Source organism: Triturus cristatus, chromosome 8, assembly GCF_964204655.1.
Source record: "Triturus cristatus chromosome 8, aTriCri1.1, whole genome shotgun sequence".
Lineage (NCBI taxonomy): Eukaryota > Metazoa > Chordata > Amphibia > Caudata > Salamandridae > Triturus > Triturus cristatus.
Window position 1 is genome coordinate 1,699,380,175 of NC_140591.1, and position 11,233 is coordinate 1,699,391,407.

The following is an 11,233-nucleotide window of genomic DNA, read 5'->3' on the forward strand; positions in this document are numbered from 1 at the left end:
GATATACGGTTCTCCCTCGGTGCCCCCGTGGTTTCTTCCCCGCAGCCTCTCCCCCAGACACGGCTGCGGGCAATGTTGCGCAGCAAGCGAGGTGCTGTCCGTCTCGACCCACGCCCGTTCATGCGGGTCCCTCTGACTCCGTAGGATTGCACCCACCGACGGCGGTCACCCAGACCCGCGCGTCGACTCAGTCAGTCCTTCCCCGGAAGAGTCGCCGCGGTCACCACAGTGCAGCCCCCGGGGTCTGATATCTGCTCCTGCGCCATTCCCCGATCAAGCAGTAGTCGCCTCAGTAGGCCACAACTCTCCCGGTAGCGTTGCCCTCCTGCTTGGCTCCCGTCGTGTTCTGGGTTGGCCTATGCAGGCCCAGGCCGGGCCCCTGCCGCCGCAATATTCAGCCTAGGCGCCGTCTTCGCTCACAGCACGCCGCAGCACCAAGGCGGGCACGCACCTCACCGGATCTCCGCTTGGCCCGCTCACCTCCTCGGCACCGCAGGTTCTCCAGACACCTCTCACCGCACAGGAGAGGTCGCCTCAAGCGCGCTGGCTGCCACCGTCGTTCCCACAGAGGCCCAGTCGCACGTCTCTCACCGGGACCGTTGCGTACTCCCAGTCGGCCAGCCTTCAGATCAGTTCCCGGGATCTCTTGTCGATGTGCCATCCAGCGCCCACCTCGCCTAAGGTAGAGGCAGGGAACGTCCGAGAGAGCCCCACGGCACCTGCACTCTCTACGGCCTCTCGCGCTCTGCCGCCGGGCCCTCGCGTGGCTCTCGCGCCCGCACGCAGTTAGCTCGGGTGCCGCCACTCAGAGGCAGCGCCGACAGCGCTCTTCCCCGGCTCTCCCGGGCTTCAGTCCTTGGATGTGGCGGTCTTTCTTTAGGTTTCCGGGGTCGGTGCCCCTTCCGATAGGGCGCCACTCTACTCCCGCTCAGTCGGATTTTGATGGATTTTACGGGTTTTGAAGGCCCCGGCTACGGCGGAGCTGTCGCGTTAAGCGGACATCGCTATCGGCGCCAAGCCACGCCCGCTTCTTCTCGTTTTTGATATGGCTCCAGACCACTTTGGCTGTGTGACAGATATTTTGTTTCTAATTATTAAATATTATAACTGTGGGAGGATTGGGTCCTACCCCCAGGAGGCACACTCTCTCACCACATGCCTTTGTATGTCTGATGTCTCATCCCTCCTCCTGTGTGGTGTTTTCACTGCAATGCAAGAGAGATTACTGTAGATCGAAGATACACTCAGTTGCAACACATTCAACTCCTTGCCATACATGCTTTCTATACAGATTAGCAATATTGTGTTACTATTTGCAAGGAAATGCCTCTTTTTTGCACGATCACACTCAAAGTTTTTCGACTCTTGAGAGCACACTGAGGTCTGCAACCCAGACCTCCGTACCGGTGTTTTGACCCTTGAAGAGTATGTTTAATTGGCTTATACCCAATTGGCATAAAGTAACTTACTTATAAGTCCCTAGTATAAGTTACTAGGGTACTAAGGGCCTTAAGTTACAGTGTCCTTCATAGGCTGCAGAACATATTGTGCCACCACTGTGGGACAAAATACATATGTCTCCCAGCCTGCCACTGCAGACTGGCAAAGCAGCTTTAAACTGCTATCTCGACTTTGCCATTTAAAGTAATAACAAAGCCCAAACCACTCTTTTACATTATATAAGTCACCCCTATAGCAGTGGCCAATAAGGATATTGCCATTAGAAATAATGGGGTAACCCTCAGAACCTGGGCGTTTATGACAAAGGCAAAAAAATTGGTTCTGTTGGGAATCATGTAAGCTTAGTTAAGTATGCAGTTAATGCTAATGATCAATATGTCAATATTCATTCAGAGAACGAAAACATTATTATACACACATGAACTGAAAGATTCAGAGATTGAATTAATTTTTACTCTGTAATCAGTATCCGAAAAAAAATTCTCTCAAAAAGGTATGTATTTACAGGTCTGACCAACCATAATACAAATACAACATAAAACAATCAGTGATTGAACATACTTGTTGACATAAAATCACGTATAACATATATACACAAATAACAGAAATACAATAATGCAGACAAAGTCCAAACTCAAGAGCATTAACCACAATTGGACATAATTTTCCTAATTCTGATTGTGGAAGTGCGTGGACAAATTAGACAAGGAACGTCGACGTTTCGACCCTATATAGTAGTGCTGGATTGTATGCATCTAGAGCGGGTCTTCTTCAGGACAAAAAGTTGGGCTGGCTGCCTGGAATCAGAATTTTATAGGATTTGATTTCCTGATGTCACATTAGAAGAGATGTCAGCCGACATCTGAATTAATCATAAATTCTTAACAGTGATTTATTCAACTGGAAAAGAGTGGTGCCGTCAAAACGATCGCCACTTAATAATGTTCCCGATCAAGACGTCTGTGTCCGTCCAGAGCTCCGCAACTAATGACCTCATTAGTTGCGGAGCTCTGGACTATATAGGGTCGAAACGTCGACGTTCCTTGTCTAATTTGTCCACGCACTTCCACAATCAGAATTAGGAAAATTATGTCCAATTGTGGTTAATAAGGATATTGGGCATAGGAGCGGATGATGAATTCGCAGATATTAAAACTTTTAGCCTAAAGGAGTCCGTCTTCACTGTTGGTGGGATGTGGTGGGTCAGTTTCTTAACACTTTAGGAATGGACATTTCTTGAAAAACTGTAACTATCTCCTTTGTTCAGTTCTGCGGCTTGTTGATATGACTGGTGACATACGCCCTTCTTGCTCACCTAATTGCGTTGTGATAAAGACTCCACTGCATTTTGCAGGCTGCATTGACAGATTAAAAAAGGGTGGCACAACACTTACTTTTCAGGTTTTGCATTTTCCTTTCATTTCGACCAGGGCACAGGTATTTCATTTTGATGGCTTGATCTTTGAGTTTTGCTCTCTGATTCACATAGTTCCAGTTGAAGGGTATAGTTGAAGGGTATGTAGAACCAAGGAAAGCCCACCTCTAGGAGGAGTGGGGGCTTGGCGGTGCAGGAATCACCCGAGTCTACTCTTACCCTCCTTATATAATAAAGTGGACCCGGAAACCTTTGTCTGCAGAGAGAACCACCTTTATTACAATAGCCCGGGCTATGGAACAGAGTCCCAAGCTAGTCAGAGACAAAACCCAGGAGGCCGCTGCTTTACTCCACAGCGAACAAGCCTAATATACATTTTTACTCCACTCTTTTGGCATTCAGTCCATTGTTCAATCAGGGCGGTGTTTGCAGTTGATGACCTGATCAAGGCGTGTTTGTAGTTGGTGACCTAATCAAGGCTCGGCATTCAGACCATTGTTCAATCAGCTTGATCAAGGCTCGGCATTCAGATCATTGTTCAATCAGCTTGATCAAGGCTCGGCCTTCAGATCATTGTTCAATCAGCTTGATCAAGGCTCGGTCAGTCAGACCATTGTCCAGATAACCTGATCAAGGTGTCAAGGATGTTTACCAAGCAGGAAGCAGAAGATGAAAAACAAGCTTGTTTAAACAGGGCGTAGGTGTCTCATGGCTTTCTGTTGAAGAATTGGCTAACTGCAAAAAACAGGGGGACTTGGGTATGCGATAGTTTTGAGCGTCAGCAGAAATGGAGGCTGTAGGCAGGGTTTTGTCACGAGATGGCAAGGAATGGAGGAATGTAAGGAAATTAATAGAACCTAGTAAAAACTCATTTTCTTCAGACCCTCCTTTTGCCATTGAGTGGCAAAACATGTTTTTTAGGTAATGGCTATCTGTATTAGGTCGCCAATCTCTTTTTGAAGCATTATCCTTACGTTGGTGTCACGTGTACTGACCGGGGAACTTTTAAGGGCCTGTGTACACATAGCACAAAGCATAGGCAAGCACTGGATACACATGCAGCATGAGATGAAGACTGCTATTCCCAAGGCAAGAAAAATGAGGAACCCCCATCCCCATCTGGAAAGGAGGCCCCAAATCCAGCCCATGAGGGACCAGTCGTCTTGTTGTTGATGAAGCTCAGAGGAAAGTTTATGCAGACGTTGGATATTTTGATAGACTGATGGAGCGTTATCAGGTATGTAAATGCAGCAGCTGGAGCCGATCAGTTTACATACACCACCACGGTCAGCAAGGATGATGTCAAGTACCACTCGATGTTGTAGTGTCATCAGGCGGTCCGCCAGAAGCTCCGCGGTGATGTTGCCCAATGCCCCTGCTGTTTCATTAATGGTGGCCTCCACCACTCGGGTAAGGTGTCGTATGTTGCGGTTGTTGACCATAGGACCCAAGAACGGCAGGAAACCTTTGAAGAAGTCCCCCGCCTCCTGTCCTGCAGTGTCATCGGCTTCAATTACTCAGTAAAGGTAGGGGGGAGTAGAAAGGCCAAATAACACACACCTGACCAATTTCCGGGAAGCCAGGTATAAGCAGACTGTCCACAAACAAAATATGTATTTGGAGAAGCGATTGGGAGTGGTGGTGAGGTAATATTCAGTGTACTGACTGTTGCGCAGTCACTGACTCCTACCTCCCGGGTTCCCAATCCTTTCAGGCACACCTGGCCATGCATGCTAATCACATTGAAAGCCTGCAAATTGATGGGAACTTTGCATCTGGACCGGCAGCGAGAAAAGATGATTCTACTCAAGATGTTGAACACAACCATCTCATTTCGTTCAGCACGAGAAATGTTCAAGATGTCAGATGTTGTAGTAGGGCAGAAAGGATTACTGACATTGCCTGTTCTGTTTCGGGTGAAAGTGTCATAAAAATCGCCAATGATGGAGCTCATTGTTCCATTGATTGTATATGCATCGGCGACGAGCATCCTCCAAGCCAGACAGGACCCAAAAACAGAAAATGGATAGACGAAATAGGGGACAGTGTGTGTCAGAGTGTGGCATGAGCCCACATACCCAACAGTTCAAGTATTAATCAAAAGCTGATGCTGGTGCAATAATTGTACAAAAGTATTGTTCTTGAATTCCAGGCGTCGTGGTAGTTCATGGGGTGACAAGGTGGCGTGGAGATGTTCCGCAGGTGTCGGTGTCGTAACCAGAGGAGCTGGGGGAGAGGTCAGTAACAGAAGCCATCCCACAACCAGCAGGATGAGGAGGGCAAAAAGTATAACTATCGTGGAAAGGAAACATTTATTGTTCAGAAGTTTGACATATTTCTTGTGCGCTTCAGATCCTCGGACTGCTGCCATTGTGCTCCACCTGTTGTCACTACGGCTGTCTGTGATTGGTGGTTGCTTCACTGGATGTGGATACCAAGAGTCCTATGGACGTCCCCTTGGTCTAGCATACCAGCACCGGTCTCAGCCGGGATATCACAGCCCTACAGCCTATAGACACCAAACAGAGTCAAGGGCCAGCCCCTTTTTTTGGTCTAAAGTTGTAGCGAGTGGAAGAAGGTATGGAGTGGTCTGGAAAGAGAGCTTCTTGTTCCTTCCCCTGATCCTGCAGAGGAGGGACGACTGGAACCCCCAAGATTCGATCAGTTTCGGCTTCCGTAGTGGTGTAATGAAGTCGAGCATCACTGAAAGGGACAAAGGTCGGTACTACTTCTGTGTCACAATCCGGCAGTCCTTCTTTCACCTATTGGTCGTACGGAAGGGGGAGAGGCACCCTCTTGCAGTGGGTAGCATGAATCCAGTTCTTTCTTCCTTCGACTTTTACAGCAGTGCGGGTGGCCAGAAGAACCTGCCATGGGTGCGACCAGCGGGGCTCCAGACACTTGGTACGCTGGAAATTTCGGATTACCACCCAGTCACCTGGCTGGATGGTGTGTCCCGGGCCTTCGCTCTTGTCGGGGATAGCAGCGTGTACCTGATGATAAAGAGTACGAAAGGAATCAGTTAACTGGTATAGGTAATCAGTCAATACTGGGAACTCAACATCAGACAATTTCTTTGGCCTTGGTGCGCCCCATACATTAGCTGGTCTACCGAATACCAATTCGTAGGGAGATAATCCTATCCTTGAGTGGGCAGTCGTCCTTACTGACAAGAGAGCAAGGGGTAGGGCATCTACCCAGGTAACACCTGTTTCCGCCACTATTTTGGCCAATTTTAATTTAAGTACCCCATTGTATTTCTCCACCAACCCGGCTGACTGGGGGTGATTAGCAGCATGAAACTTTTGTCTGACACCAAGCCCGGAACACACAAACTGGACCACATTGGCTGTAAAATGTTGGCCATTGTCACTCCAAATCAAATGGGGCAACCCAAATCGGGGAAAGTATTCTTTCAACTAAACTTAGCCGTTGTAATAGCTGTGCATTCCTTGGTGGGGTAGGCCTCCACCCATCTGCTGAAGGCACAGACCACTACAAGGACATATTTCAAATTCGCAAACCTGTCCATGTGGAAATAATCCATCTGGATGGCCTCAAAAGGAAACGTAGGAGGGGAGAAGCCACCAGCGGGGTTAACTGTACCTTTTCCTGGATTGTGCATAAGGCAGATCATACATGACTTAACCACTCGGTCAGCATATAGGGGTATTTTTTCATTATACCATGTTGGCTCTAGTAACTTGCATATTCCCTTCGCACTGATATGGGCAGGGCCATGGGCCATAGTGACAACCGGGGGGACATGACTGTCTGGTAACATCCATTGCCTCCCTTCGGATATACGCACCCAACATCCCTCTATCTCTTTCTCTGCCAGATGTTCCTCCCATGTGTGCAGTTCTTTTGCAGTGGCATGAGATTGAATCTCGACCACACTCTGACTAGTATTTTCCAACATTTCTCCTTCCACCACCCATCTGGCTGGTCCTGTCACAAACATTCCATCTGTTTTACTTAGAGCAGTCTGTCTTGCTGTTTGGTCTGCAAGGGCATTGCCTTCCCCTACATCATCAGTCACTTTCTGGTGGGCTTTACATTTAATCACTGCAACTTTTCTAGGTAATGTCAAGGAGTCTAGAAGTCTGTGTATCAGGGGACCATGTTGTATTCTAGTCCCATGTGAGGTGAGAACATTTCTTTCTTTCCAGAGTCTGCCAAAATTGTGAGCCACCCCAAAGGCGTATTGACTGTCCGTATAGATATTAACAGTCATGTTTTTACTGATTTCACAAGCTCGTGTCAAGGCCATTAATTCAGCCGCTTGGGCCGATGCCTGTGGAATTTGTGCTGTCTCAACTACTGTAACAAGAGTGGTGAGGGCATATGCAGCAGATGTAGTTCCATCCGATCTTTTAAGACATGAACCATCTATGTATAGTGTTCCCTCAGCGTCTGTTAGGGGGGTGTCTTGTAGATCCACACGACCTTTTGTCTCTTCTTCAGTCCGTAATATGCAGTCATGAGGGTCAGAATTTTTTCCTTGTGTCTCAGTAGGGAGTAGTGTAGCTGGGTTCAGAATATTACATCTCCTAATGTCAATGTGACTGGTAAAAAGAGTGAGCTCATAACCTGTAAGTCGTGCACTGGTAAGGTGTTGTATCTTGGTGTTGTTGAGCAAGGTATCTACTGCATGTGGGACCATTAAGGTCAAGGATGAAGACATAACAATACCTGCGCTCTGGCGGATCATAAGTGGAGCAGCAGCAGTTGCGCGTAAACATCCAGGGAGGGCTCGGGCTACTGGGTCAAGTGTAGCCGAGAAATAAGCACAAGGGCGATGTTTGTCTCCAGAAATCTGAGATAAGACCGCGCAAGCGCAGCCATGTGTCTCATGGACAAAAAGAAAAAATTGTTTGCCATAGTCTGAGGTGCCTAACACTGGAGCTGTACATAAGGCATCTTTGAGTGCCTGAAAGGCAGCCACATGTTCAGTTTTCCATGGAAAACCTCTTTCTGTCATATCTTTAGTAGTGAGAGCTAAAAGAGGTTTGACAATGGCCGAGAAGTTAGGGATCCATTGTCTGCAATAGGAAGTGAGGCCTATAAGGGCACGTACTTGTTTCTGTGTCAAAGGGGGAGGCATGAAGGTAATAAGGGACACTCGGTCAGCGGTCGGTTGTCTTCCCTCCTTCGAGAAGAGGTGGCCGAGGTAGGTCACTTTCTCTCGACAAAATTGCAATTTGTTCTAGGAAACCTTATGATTGTGGGAGGCAAGGTGGTGAAGCAGACGTACTGTTGCTTGTTCACAAAGTGGAGCAGAAGTGGCTGCAATTAAGAGGTCATCTACGTATTGCAACAGAGTGGCTCCTGCTGGGAGCGTCAGGGAGTCCAACTGATTCTTGAGAGCCTGACTATAGATGCTAGGGATTTCAGTAAAATCTTGGGGGGCGCGGCAGAACCGGAAACTCCACCCTCCAAGGGAGAAACCAAAAAGATGTCTACTGTCCGGATGTATGGGAATGCTGAAAAACCCATTCTTTAGGTCAATAACAGAAAAATTGAGTGGCGGTCGCTGGGACCATGGTCAAGAGGGCTGTGATATCAGGGACAACGGGATACCGTGAGACCGTAATTTTGTTGAGAGCCCGCAGCTCGATGACAAACCGATAGATTTTGGGGGCCGCGGGAGAGGGATCAATACATTTTTTAAGAACTGGAATAATTGGGCTGTTACACTCATTACCACGTGTCTCCTCAACTACTCCCGTCTTCACGAGATCTGATATTATAGATAATAGGGCAGCCTCACCTTCTTGGGGTAGGCGATACTGGCGAAGCCGGGGCAGTTGGGCACCTTGCTGGATACGGACAGTATGCGGAGAAATGTCGAGAAGTCCTACATCAGTGTCAGAAGTGGCCCAAAGGGATGAGGGTAAGGCCTGCAGAACAGGAGGGAGGGGTCCAGAGAGGAACATAGTGGCGGAGGAATCTGGTGATATGGTAAGGGACACGCCATCAGGACTACAAGAAATGGTAGCATGTAAAGCCTTTAACAAATCCATACCCAGCAAATTTTCACTACATCCAGTCGTGAGAATCAAAGGAGCATCCATATGAGCTGGACTGAGATCCAGCGGGAGAGGCTTAGAGACGGGGTTGGTGACAGGGACCCCAGAAAAACCCTCGGAGACATTGAGAGAGCCAGAAAGGGGTGCCTCCGGTATCAAGGTGTGCGCAACAGAGGATCTAGTAGCCCCGGTGTCTAGGAGAAACTTCTTTTTATCCCCTGCAACTGACATCCGGACATAAGGACCTCGCTGATCCACAGGAATCTGTACTCTTACATTACCCCTTTCCTGGCTTTCCTATGGCTGGTAGAAACCTGTCTCATTATAATCATCTTTAAAGTAGGTCCTAGTGGCCTCATTCCCGTTGTCAAATCTGTTAACTGTACCCTGGGGCGGACCCATACGGGGTCGAACATTAGGATCTGGTGCACGCCTCTGCCCAGGAGGTCCCATATTTCCTTCCCTTTGGGTTTGGGGCCTAGTTTTTCCTGACTGAATATTCTGGGCTAATACCCGGCATTCACTAACCCGGTGGCCATAAGCCTTACAGTAGGCACACTGGTCTTTATCAACGGGACCTGCCGAACTGATGGACTTCTGTAAGGAGACTGAAGGGGGTGCTGGGGCAGCCTCTGGAACTGGTCCGAAGGCGGATCTTGGCCTCTAGCATTTTGTCCCCGTGGTGGATAAGCTTGTGGTAACAAAACTTTCGTTTTAAGATCCTTGTTCTTCCTAACCTCTTTGTCTTTATCTTCATTCTCTCTATTCTCATGATATTGGGCCATGGCAAGGATGCCTGCCATAGTCTGAGCTGACCACGTACTCTCAACCTTCTTAAGGCGGGCCGAGAGATCCGGTAATAAATTAGATACAAATTTATCAATAAACACTGAACCCGAGCCAGGGGCTCTAGGGTCCAATCCACTGTGACTTTTGTACTCCGTTTCGAAGCGGGTGAAAAAATCTGCAACAGACTCATCCTTACGTTGTTTACATGCATTTATCTTATTCCAATTAACAGCTATTTCGGGCAAAAGGGTCTTCATGAGTTGCAACAGATGGCCTGGGAGAGCCAGAATAGCCGGATCAGGCTTAGTCCCTCCCTCTCTGTCATTCTCCATCCTCTCAAAGTCGCTCCAGTCACCAAGCAAAGCGGCATTATGGTTGGCATGGCGTATTTTGTCCCATATGTCGGGTGGTACTACTGACCCGAACAATAAATCAGTATCCTCTAAGGTAAGGACACCAGAGGAAACAATCTGACCTAATTCCTGATAGTAAAGAGCTGGATTCTTACGGGGGTCTGGTAATTGGGATTTCATTTGAAGAACATCCGCTCTTTTCCATGGGACATGCACCCACATCCTACGCCAGTGGGCTGAGGCTGCTCCAACACCCTGGTTATTGGCGAGCACTGCAGGGATAAAAACGGGAGCTGTCTCTCTCATGGGCATGGCTTCGTCTTTCGGAGGTGGTGGAAAAGCCGTTGTGTCTCTGAACGCAATCATGGTAACAAGGGCTTCACGCATATCATCTCCCTGAACATGACCCTTGGCAATAGTTAGTTGTAAATCAATCAATCCCCGGGGAGCATCTATGAACAATGCTTCGTATCTTTTCATTATAAGTGTGCACATATACTCGGCCATGTCTGTTTGTTGTATGGCCGTCCATTGTCTAAACGTCGGCCAGATATCTTTAACGCCATAAATATTACCATTATTTATCCAAAGTGCACATTGTTTTCGCATAGCATCCCTTTCACTACCCCCAGCGAGTTCAGCAGACCTCAAAGACTCCTTTCTAGGGGTACCGAAGAATACAAACAGGGTATTGGGCATAAGAGAGGACCATCTCGTTTGGTCTGGAGTGGCATAAGGGTCACCAACAGGGGTACCAATAGACTGATTATCAAGCAGACCGGAATGTATGGTCGGGGTTGGGTCAATAGGTGGGGCGGTATGAACTGTTGGAGGGAGGGGTGCTGGCAGGATGACAGGAGTCAAAGGATCAGGCAGCGGTACTATGGGTGAGGCAGCCTGAACCACCACTGGTGGGGGTGGAGCGTTAGGAACATTTTGAGGAAGAGCGGGATACATAGGAGCCGGAGCATAGGCAGGAGGTGGACCTTCAAGAATAGCATTCAACAATGAGTCCCCCTCTTCTCCTTCAACCCCAAGGTCCCTGGGAGAACGAGCGGGGTAACATTTTGTTGCCTTAGCCCTATGATGCCTATCTGCCATTTCAACCCCTGCCTGAACCTTATTTTCTAAATGCGCTTTCGCATGATCAGCCATAGACATCCTCTCTTTCTTTTTATTCAACGCTTGCTTTTTTCTCATTATTTGATCTATTTCTTTCCTCC